Source organism: Poeciliopsis prolifica, unplaced genomic scaffold, assembly GCF_027474105.1.
Source record: "Poeciliopsis prolifica strain line A6 unplaced genomic scaffold, Auburn_PproV2 SCAFFOLD129, whole genome shotgun sequence".
Classification (NCBI taxonomy): Eukaryota; Metazoa; Chordata; class Actinopteri; order Cyprinodontiformes; family Poeciliidae; genus Poeciliopsis; species Poeciliopsis prolifica.
In genome coordinates this window covers 137,501-148,938 of record NW_026562504.1, presented here as the reverse complement: position 1 = coordinate 148,938, position 11,438 = coordinate 137,501, and the positions used below count along the sequence as shown (strand labels likewise).

General features: G+C 37.9%; 1 pseudogene; it reads left to right on the top strand.

Annotated features, from left to right (window-relative positions):
- Positions 1–4,468: 4,468 nt before the first annotated feature.
- The window catches only part of LOC129355306 (15-hydroxyprostaglandin dehydrogenase [NAD(+)]-like), a 16,123-nt pseudogene continuing 9,153 nt past the window's right edge, over positions 4,469–11,438 (top strand).

The window sequence follows — 11,438 nt, the reverse complement described above, 5'->3', positions numbered from 1 at the left end:
AACAGAATGTTACGTTTTTTTTATTTTTTATTTTTATTTATACTGATGACTTGGAAAATGTTTGCAAATATATGAAAAAACAGATGCTCAAAATTTTACTCTTGTCTCTCACTTGCTAATGAGTTTTGTTTATTTTCTAAACATTGTGATATTTTTCACAATGGTCTGATCTGAACTATTTAAATAAAATTTAAATCTTGCTGCGAACAGGCTGCAGTAAACTCTATGGATGTCTAAACATCCAATTGATAAAAATAATAATAAAAATAAAATAAAAAGTTATTATTATTAAAAATAAAACAAGGACTAAAGCTCAACCATGACCACTCTGTGCTTAATTTTGAGTAAGCACCAGAATATGAGTTTACGTATATATTTCAAACAGATTATTTCTAAAAAATGTTTTAAGACATTCAGACTGCAATAATAAAATGAAAAAAAAGTTAGGGTTCAAAGTGTAGCAAGAGCAATACTGAACTGGCTTTTGCTTTGACATACAGTGAAAAGTTTGAAAGTGACAGGGTAACCACATTGTCGATTAAAATGTTCTACAATTTTGTCCCATTTAGACCATGAAAAAAAGTACTAGGGGCTACATTTTCCTGCCCAGGTCCAACCCATGTATGGTTAGCCCATGCTCATGTCATGTTAGTTTAATGTGGACAGCCCACATTGGGCTTCTCATGTGGGGCCCATGATACTGAAACCACATGGGCCCCAAATAGTGTTGCCCATTTCTGTCCCATTTCCAGTTAGCCCACATTGTTGCTGAATAGGGCCATTTAGCCCAAATGGGCCAGCCCATAGGGGTCCCATTTTAGTTAACCATATGTGTCCCATGAGGTTTGCCCAGATAAAACCCATGACCACTCATTACCCATATGGCCTACTACAAACCCAAGGGGGGCCCACTCATGCGTACTGGCTTGGAGACTGGACTGGACTGTTCTAGCATAAAATAATAACATGAAAAAATGTTAAGGGTTCAAAGTGTGGCTAGAGCAATACTGAACTGGTTTAAAAAAATAAAGCATTGTAGAATTATTTTTAATGTTTTAATATCCTGGTCCTCTGGAAGCCTAGTGTTTGTAAATGAGCCAGGCATAGATATCACACAGTGAACATGTTTTAGGTTCAAACATTAGGAAGACATGGATGTTCTGTTCTATCAGCAAAATATATCCTTGGGTGATCTCTAAGACGAGGTCACCTTCGTCCTGGAGACCTCGACAATGGTCAAGGTCACCAACCTTTACTATCGTCGAGGTTTCCTACAAGGAAAAATTAAATTCTACAATTTACCTTACATCAACTCCATTAGAGGCCAGCTGAGTAACAATTGCCTTGGCAAAGACTATAAAGCTGACATCTCGGGTAATTCTTTCCAAGTTTTGAGAATCTTGCTCTTGCAGCTTTTGCTTTGACATACAGTCAAAATTTTGAAAGTGACAGGTTAACTACAGGGGTTGGACAATGAAACTGAAACACCTGGTTTTAGACCACAATAACTTATTAGCGTGGTGTAGGGCCTCCTTTTGAGGCCAATACAGCATCAATTCGTCTTGGACAAGTATGGGGCCAAGGGAATGCCATGATATGGCAGCCCACACCATCAATGATCCACCCCCATGCTTCACTCTGGCATACAACACTCTGGCTGGAATGCATCTTTGGGGCTTCTCCACACCGTAACTCTCCCGGATGTGGGGAAAACAGTAAAGGTAGACTCATCAGAGAACAATACATGTTTCACATTGTCCACAGCACAAGATTTTCGCTCCTTGCACCATTGAAACCGACGTTTGGCATTGATACGAGTGACCAAAGTTTGGCTATAGCAGCCCGGCTGTGTATATTGACCATGTGGAGCTCCCGACGGACAGTTTTGGTGGAAACAGGAGAGTTGAGGTGCACATTTAATTCTACCGTGATTTGGGCACCGTGGTTTTATGTTTTTGGGATACAATCCAGGTTAGCACCCAAACATCTCTTTAAGACAGCTTCATCTTGCATCCACAGTTAATCCTGTTAGATGTGGTTCGTCATTCTTGGTGGTATGCTGACATTACCCTGGATACTGTGGCTCTTGATAATCACAAAGACTTGCTGTCTTGGTGAACAATTTGCCCTCTTTTGAACTCCAGTATGTCCCAAATAATGTTATGTGCATTGCAATATTTTGAGCAAAACTGTGCTCTTACCCTGCTAATTGGACCTTCACACTCTGCTCTTACTGTTGCAATGTGCAATTCATGAAGATTGGCCACCAGGCTAGTCCAATTCAGGCATGAAACCTTCCACACTAAAATGAGAGGTGTTTCAGTTTCATTGTCCAACCCCTGTACATTGTTCTACAATTTTGTCTCATTTAGCCCACTTAAAAAAGGACTGGGGTCTACATATCCACACCCAGGTCCAACCTGGGCGTGGATATGTACTGACCACACTGAACCCACGCTGACCACATGGTCTCCCATGTTGGGCCCATGACATGAGCCCATGCTGATGTCATGTGGGTTCAATGTGGTCAGCCCACATGGGCTTCCCATGTTGGGCCCATGATACTAGAACCAGATGGGCCCCACATACTGTTGCCCAGTACTATCCCATTCCCAGATAGCCCACTTAAAAAAGGACTGGGGCCCACATATCCACACCCAGGTCTAACCCATATATGGTCAGCCCATGCTGATGTCATGTGGGTTCAATGTGGTCAGCCCACATGGGCTTCCCATGTTGGGCCCATGATACTGAAACCACATGGGCCCCATATAGTGTTGCCCAGTACTATCCCATTCCCAGATAGCCCACCTAGTTGCTGAATAGGGCCCATGCATTTAGCCCATATGGGCCAGCCCATATGGGTCTCATTTTAGGTAAACCATATGTGTCCCATGCAGTTCGCCCAGATAAAACCCATGCCCACTCATTACCCATGTAGCCCACATCAAACACAAGTGGGGCCCACTCATGCGTGCTGGCTGGGCAGTACCAGACCAGTGGGTCAGGAACTGAATGTGGAAATGAAACTTTTAAAATCATTATTAAGGAATTAAAACAAGTTCTTTTAATTTAGTTTTATCTTATTCCTTTGAATTCAGATATTGAAACAAAAATACTTTGTAATTTTGCAGTAAATTGCAGATGAAAGTTCATTTCTATTGATCCTTTTTATTTAAATTTGACATATTATCAAACTTCTGACTTTTAGCTGTTCTGTGTTTTTTCCTTTGAATTATTTCCTTCAAACCTTGAACAAAATCTGAATAAACTTATTGATGTCTGCAAATAATACTTTAATAATATGATTTATGGGCTTTTTTCCTAAATAAAGTGCAAAGAAAAATGTCACTGAGAGCAAATAGGAACAAAACATTTTTGTGGTAGATTTAAAAAAAACTACAAAACAAAAATCAAACAAAATGGAAAAAAACTATTGATTTTACCATGCCAGTATCAACCTAATACTCATACTTTGGTGACAATATTACCAATCAGAGCAGACAGATACAGATGCAGCACATTTTATTGTTTGCTTTTTATCTGTTTCATATAAAATTTTAATTTTCACAGGTCGGGATTTTCTCCTGGTTTATTGTAATACTTAGGATTTAAGTGGCTAATACTGAAAGAAAGAAAACTGCATGGAGTCTGACAGCAGATCAAATTATGATTCCATGTCAATACAGATCATGTCGTACTTTACTTACAGTATATTTATTTACAATAAAAAACAACAGTAGCTGAATAATACTGGGTCAAAATGTTCATCAGATTCAACTGAAATCTGTTTGTTAGACTTTAAAAAAATAGTTAAAAACTTGAAATTAACCATTTATGTGTCACTTCTGTTCACCCAGTGACAGAGCGTTTTATTTTTTTACGTAATACGGAAGTAGATTAAAGCCACTGAAAAAACAACAGACTTTTAATCTTTGAGACGAAAACGTTAAAACTCTTACTCTTTCCGTGAACGGAGTCACGGCGGCGCCCTGTCTCCATCTGGCGGTCACATTCTGCCACTGCATGTGGCACAACCCGTGAAAAGCCCTTTTATTTTATGGTTTACTTGTTTTAATTCGGGTCCAAATGGGACAAAACGACCAGATCAAATTGGGTTTACTTGACTGTTAAACTGCTGCAGAAATAAATATGGGTGTTTTTGGAGATTAGGACATTTTTTACTTATGAATCATCGGAAAAACGAAGGAAAAGAGAAAAGATTTGAGTCATGTTGGAAAATGAATCACGATGGTCCAAACATCTTCAGTGTTTCTACTGGTAGTTTTCCAGTTAGCTCAATGCCTTTGAGGTGAACTGAAGCAGAGGAACTCCGAGTTTCAGGCCCGCAGCTCCGGCTTCTGTGGGCGGAGACAGTCCGTGGGCGGCGATAGGTAAAGCAGATTCCGTGGAAGCAGATCTTTAACGCCTTGCAGACAGATCCTTCCTAGAGCTGCAGATCTGAGAAATGGCGTTGCAGGGGAAAACCGCGGTGGTGACCGGAGCGGCCAGGGGATCGGAAGAGCTTTGGCAGAAATCCTGCTGGAGAACGGAGCCAAGGTGAGGAAATAACCAGACATTAACCAGACAATAACCAGACAATAACCAGACTTTAACCAGACTTTAACCAGTCTTTAACCAGACAATAACCAGACTTTAACCAGTCTTTAACCAGACAATAACCAGGCAATAACCAGACAATAACCAGACAATAACCAGGCAATAACCAGACTTTAACCAGACTTTAACCAGACAATAACCAGACATTAACCAGACATTAACCAGACAATAACCAGACATTAACCAGACTTTAACCAGACAATAACCAGACTTTAACCAGACAATAACCAGGCAATAACCAGACAATAACCAGGCAATAACCAGACAATAACCAGGCAATAACCAGGCATTAACCAGACATTAACCAGACAATAACCAGACAATAACCAGACTTTAACCAGACTTTAACCAGACAATAACCAGACTTTAACCAGACTTTAACCAGTCTTTAACCAGACAATAACCAGACAATAACCAGACAATAACCAGGCAATAACCAGACAATAACCAGGCAATAACCAGGCATTAACCAGACATTAACCAGACAATAACCAGACAATAACCAGACTTTAACCAGACTTTAACCAGACAATAACCAGTCTTTAACCAGACATTAACCAGACTTTAACCAGACAATAACCAGGCAATAACCAGACATTAACCAGACTTTAACCAGACAATAACCAGGCATTAACCAGACATTAACCAGATAACACTCAGGGCAGGGCTGCTCCTCATCCTGCTGCTCTTGTCACCCAATCAGATCCATTTTTACTGGCCTGCTGGAGTAAAAATGGATCTAAAAGTGTCACGATGGCTCTGGAGGAATATTCACTAAATAATATTCATTAAATATTCACTAAATAATATTCATTAAATATTCACTAAATAATATTCATTAAATATTCAGAAACTCTGACACTTTTAATATTAACTTTCCACAAGAAGGAGGCAAATTATTTGTTTGTGTTTGCATAATTTAAATGTGAAGCTAAAAACCAGAATGAGATAAAAATAGGCCAGCGTGAGAGCTGCGCATCATTTATTATATTCCAGACTTTGTTTGTGTTGCTCAGATGTTTCTTTTGGTCTTTGCCTGCATTTATTCCTCCTCTAAAGCAACAAAGTTCAGAGGAATGTTTTGTCATCGAACCACAAATACTCAAATAGTCTTCAGTATCATAATTGAAATGGCATTAAAGCACAAAAATATTCTGAAAGATTAATAACCTTTAAACTGCAATGAACATGTAACACCAGATCAGGAAGAAATTTTAAATACAATTAATAAAACAACAAATAAAATCAATTATGAAATCTCTGAAAGCGAATAAAACTGGAAACGAAAAAAGCAATAAATCATAGAACAGACATGATTGAGTCTGTTCTGATTAATCATGTGATTAGTTGATTTATTGATTATTGCAACAGACAGAACAAAGGTCTGATCAATGCTAACATCGACGCTAACGTCGATGCTAACATTATCATTGATGCTAACATTAGCATTAACATCGATGATTCCTTTGTTTTGTCATTGATTTTAAATCCAGATAAAACAACAAAGGCAGATTTTAGCAACAACAAAATGACAAATATTTTTTAGATGTTTTTTATGAAAATGTTTTCATCTCATTTTTGCTAAACTTTTATGTTTTGTTTGAGACTAAAACTGAATGAAGCTGATATTGGCGCTAACTTCATCAATAATTATCCTAACTAGTAATTAATAATTGCTGCCATTCTACAGGATAAAAGATGTTATCCTGTAGAGATGTTCCGGCATCTCTTTAGACAAACAGATTTTAAATAACCTAGCAGATAAAAATATCAACAAATGTCCTGAATCAGAAATAGTTTGATTTGAGAGTCATGTGACTTCACCAGCTCTAAAGAGTTTTATTCAGTTGAACTGAAGGCAGAAAAGGTCTTTGGATTATAAAAGTCACAGATTAAAGTCTGAGAAAGATGCTGTTTTCTGAAAAGTGTGGCATGCTTTTAGTATGCTGCCTCTTTAATCTTAAGAATCTTGATTAAATTTCACAGAGAAAAGTTCAACCACATCTAAACTAAATTATTCAGACAAGCAGCAGAGGCCAGCAGCTCAGCTAGAAGTGAAACACGGTGGTGGCAGCGTCATGCTGAGTTCATGGGAGGAGGAATTTTTTCCAGCATAGAAAAATGAAATATAAAGATGGAAGCCAAGTTAAAAAGCCTGGCCTTTACAAACAAACGCTTTGAATTTCCTGACGGGTCGTAAAACGCTCCCTCAGATCTGCAACCTGATGACGCTCCGCTGACACCAAGAAGAGTGACCTCTGACCTTTGGATCTCTGGTAAATGATTTCTACAGACGGCTTCAAGCTGCAGAAAAACTAAATGCAGTTTTTTCCATCCAGCTGGGAACCAGCAGAGATCATCAGGAATGTTCTGGTTGTAGCGGAAGCCGATTGTTTCTCTGGACCGTTCACATCAAATCAATACAATTTATTGATCAATGATAAATTAAACTCAGTCACTTATATTTGGATGATTTATTGATTTTCTCTTTCTAAAAATTGAATGACTAAAGTTTCAGTTTGGTATTTTGGTCTCTAAACCGTTTTTGAAGGATAATTTTGTTTGCAGAAATTTTATAATTCACATTATTTGTTGTTTTGTTTATTTATTTGGGATATGTGATATATGCGGCGGGGGTGGTTCGATTCCCGGCCTGGTGACCTTTGCCCCAATTCTTCCTCTTCTCTCATTGCCCACTTTCCTGTTGATTGATTCACCATCAGATAAAGAGCAAAAGAGCTGCAACAAAATGAATTCCAGTTTATTGATCTGTGAGTTTTTTGTGTTCCTGCATTATTATGACCAGTTACTGGAAGATGGTCTCAAAACAACAACAATGTCATTTATTGTGATAACTTGAGGCGACTTATTGTCCAGATAAATGTTATCATAACAGGCCAATAAAAGTGGAAGGAAAAGGATAAAACAGATATTTGCTAATAAAAAACATTCAGAAAGTTTTTATAAATATGCAATGAAAACATCCAGGGCTTCCATTAGGACAAGAGGGAAAGTTCATGAGGTTTGACCTTTGACCTGAAGCAATCTTTGGTAAATGATTTCTATGGATGGATGAGAAACAAAAACATTTTATTTTCCAACAGAATCATGAAACAAAGAATCAGAAGCTTTAAGGTTTCTTATGTGAAACGTCACTAAAACGAGACACAATCACATTCATGTCTGATTTTCATTATTGGCTTTTAAATCTCACTGAAACCAATCAAACTGCAAACATCAGTTAAAATGTGTTTCAATAATCTGTCTCACAGCAAATTTTATATTTTAAGATTTTATAAGCAAGATGTAAAACATCATTGAGGAAAATGTTCAAGAGAAGAAAGTTTGAAACTCTTATTAAAAAATATGAGACAGAAAAAATCTCTCTGTCAGAAACAACCAATAAGTCAGTAGGAGGGGCTTGGCGCTGTCAATCACACATAGGTACACGTGTCGCTACTGCTGATACTGCCATGACTGCTGGTGAACTAGCTGTACAAAAGCAGGCGCGGGCAGCACATACATATCATGATTGCCAGCGCTAAGACCCTCCCCCTCTGTCTGAGAGGTGATTTGACTGAGCAGCAGAGCAACACGAAGAAAATAACTAAACATACAATTATCAGAGCAAAGTCGTAGCATTATTACATTATTCTCATAATGTCACAACTCTCACAATATTACAACTGATTATAATTATTACAGGTTTATTCTATTAATATTATGACCTTTTTATATTAATTCTTTTAGTTTTTTATTGGTAGTGCCAAAACTGCGTCATACAAACCTGTCTCATTTTTTCCACTGATTATCTGAATCATACCTCAGTTTTAACCGACATGTGAAACATATTTTATAAAAGTTACACTCTGCAGCTTTAATAAACAATGTTTTCTGTTTTTATGGTGTTTTATATGTCAGCTAAAGATAACACTCCACAGAATTTCAATTTAAAAGAGTTTGTTGATCCCAGAGGGAAAATATATTCAAATCCAAAATGATGTTGTGACTCAGATTAATTCAGACTATCAATCCAGGCTCACATATTGGATCCGTTCACATTTTGACTTAAACCAGGAGATTAGAGTCAAATTAATAATCAACTCCGTGTTTATGTTTAGTAACAGGAGCAAACAACAGAAACATGATCTAAAATGGAAAATAAATCAATGTTCTTATTGAACATCTTCAGTCTGATTTATGGATCCGTCTGGAAACGTTTCAATAAACAAAGAAAAGAATAAAAATGTCTTTCTGTTGCAACCAATCACATTAATCAAGATGAATCACAAACTTAGTAATTGATTATTTATCAATCAGTGTCAGTTTTGAGCTTCTCCTGGTTCCCACTCTGTTAGCCTATTAATCACCTTTAACATCCAGTTATTGATCAGTTAATAATAGTCCCCAGATAATCTCTGCACTGAATTGATGTTAATCCAGCAGAAATTTTCTCATGTTGATGTTTGAAGGATTTTTAGCTGCAGATGATCAAATATTCACTACTGGAATTAAATGGTTGACTTTTAGGCAATAAAGTGCTTATTTTCTTATTCATAAAAGGAATCAAATGATGTATTTTTTAGTTTTTAATATTATATAAACTACATTGAATTGGTTAAATGACAGATATGTTGACTATTTGAATAATGCAGTTACAGAATGTTCTATAAATGCTCTTATCTAGTTTGTTCAACTCAGAGTTAATATGAAGATCAGGATCCGGTCCTGGTCTGTGAACGGATCTCTCTGCAGGTCACTGATGGTGTTTCACATGTTCTGACCTGAACAGGTGGCTCTGCTGGACATCACAGAGGCTGCAGCAGAGCGCCCCCTGCAGGCTCTGGAGCAGCAGTTCGGAGCAGAGAATGCCATCTTCCTGAAGTGTGACGTTGAATCTGAGGATCAGATCAGAGGTAGCGTGTTAAAACACGGAGCTGAGCTGAGAGCCTGAAGCTTTTTCACAACATCTGTCAGAAACCAGAAAGACGACAAACAAGATCAGGTTGCAGTTACATCGCTGCTGCCCTGGAAACATCTGGCAACATGTGGAAACATCTGGAAACATGTGGAAACGTGGAAACATGTGGAAACATGTGGAAACATCTGGAAACGTGGAAACGTGGAAACATCTGGAAACATGTGGAAACGTGGAAACATCTGGAAACATCTGGAAACGTGGAAACATCTGGAAACATGGAAACATGTGGAAACATGTGGAAACGTGGAAACATGTGGAAACGTGGAAACATGTGGAAATATCTGGAAACATGTGGAAACGTGGAAACATCTGGAAACATGTGGAAACGTGGAAACATGTGGAAACGTGGAAACATCTGGAAACATGTGGAAACATGTGGAAACATGTGGAAACATGTGGAAACGTGGAAACATCTGGAAACATGTGGAAACATGTGGAAATATCTGGAAACATGTGGAAACGTGGAAACATGTGGAAACATGTGGAAACATGTGGAAACGTGGAAACATCTGGAAACATGTGGAAACATGTGGAAACGTGGAAACATGTGGAAACATCTGGAAACGTGGAAACGTGGAAACATGTGGAAACGTGGAAACATGTGGAAACGTGGAAACATGTGGAAACATGTGGAAACGTGGAAACATCTGGAAACATGTGGAAACGTGGAAACATCTGGAAACATCTGGAAACGTGGAAACATCTGGAAACATGTGGAAACATGTGGAAACATGTGGAAACGTGGAAACATGTGGAAACGTGGAAACATGTGGAAATATCTGGAAACATGTGGAAACGTGGAAACATCTGGAAACATGTGGAAACGTGGAAACATGTGGAAACGTGGAAACATGTGGAAACGTGGAAACGTGGAAACATGTGGAAACGTGGAAACATCTGGAAACATGTGGAAACATGTGGAAACATGTGGAAACATGTGGAAACGTGGAAACATGTGGAAACATGTGGAAACATGTGGAAACATGTGGAAATATCTGGAAACATGTGGAAACGTGGAAACATCTGGAAACATGTGGAAACATGTGGAAACATGTGGAAACGGATGTGGAAACGTGGAAACATGTGGAAAACGTGGAAACATGTGGAAACATGGAAAATGTGGAAACATCTGGAAACGTGGAACGTGGAAACATGTGGAAACGTGGAAACAGGTGGAAACATGTGGAAAGGGTTAAACTCTGACATGTTTTCTTCTGTTTGTGCAGTTGGATCCCCATTAGCAGCTACCTTAGCAACATTCATATTAACAGTTATACACACTTAACACAACATAGAATATGAAATCATACATGTACAGCTGCAACACGGGACAATGAAACTCCAGCAGATTAAAAACAGAAGGAAAAGATTCGTTTTTGTCCAGCGTTCCTGTTGCATGCTGGAAAAGTAAAACTTTTTATTAAATCCTAATATTAAAACTGAGTCAAGATTGGTTAAATAAAAGATGATGGTATCTCACATATTAAAATACAAAAATCATAAGAGGGATTTAATTTGTACCTTATTTTAATGGAGCTTTATGCTGCTGATGTTGTTTGGATTCCTCATGTTTTCAGAAACAACCACTTAATGTTGAACTGGTTGCTTTATTGTCCATTTTCTCCAGTCATTCTTGAATTTTATGGCATGTCAACTCATCGTCGCCCCCAACAGGTCATATTACAAACGGCCATTTTTTATGTTTTTATTTTTTGAAACATGGCATAAAAATGTTTGAATTTTTAGTCAAATAAAGAGATATTTTCTTTGGTTTCCAGTGGAAATGTAATTACATAAAGCTGTGAGAACAGACCAATCAGAGTCTGTCTTTGTGAAA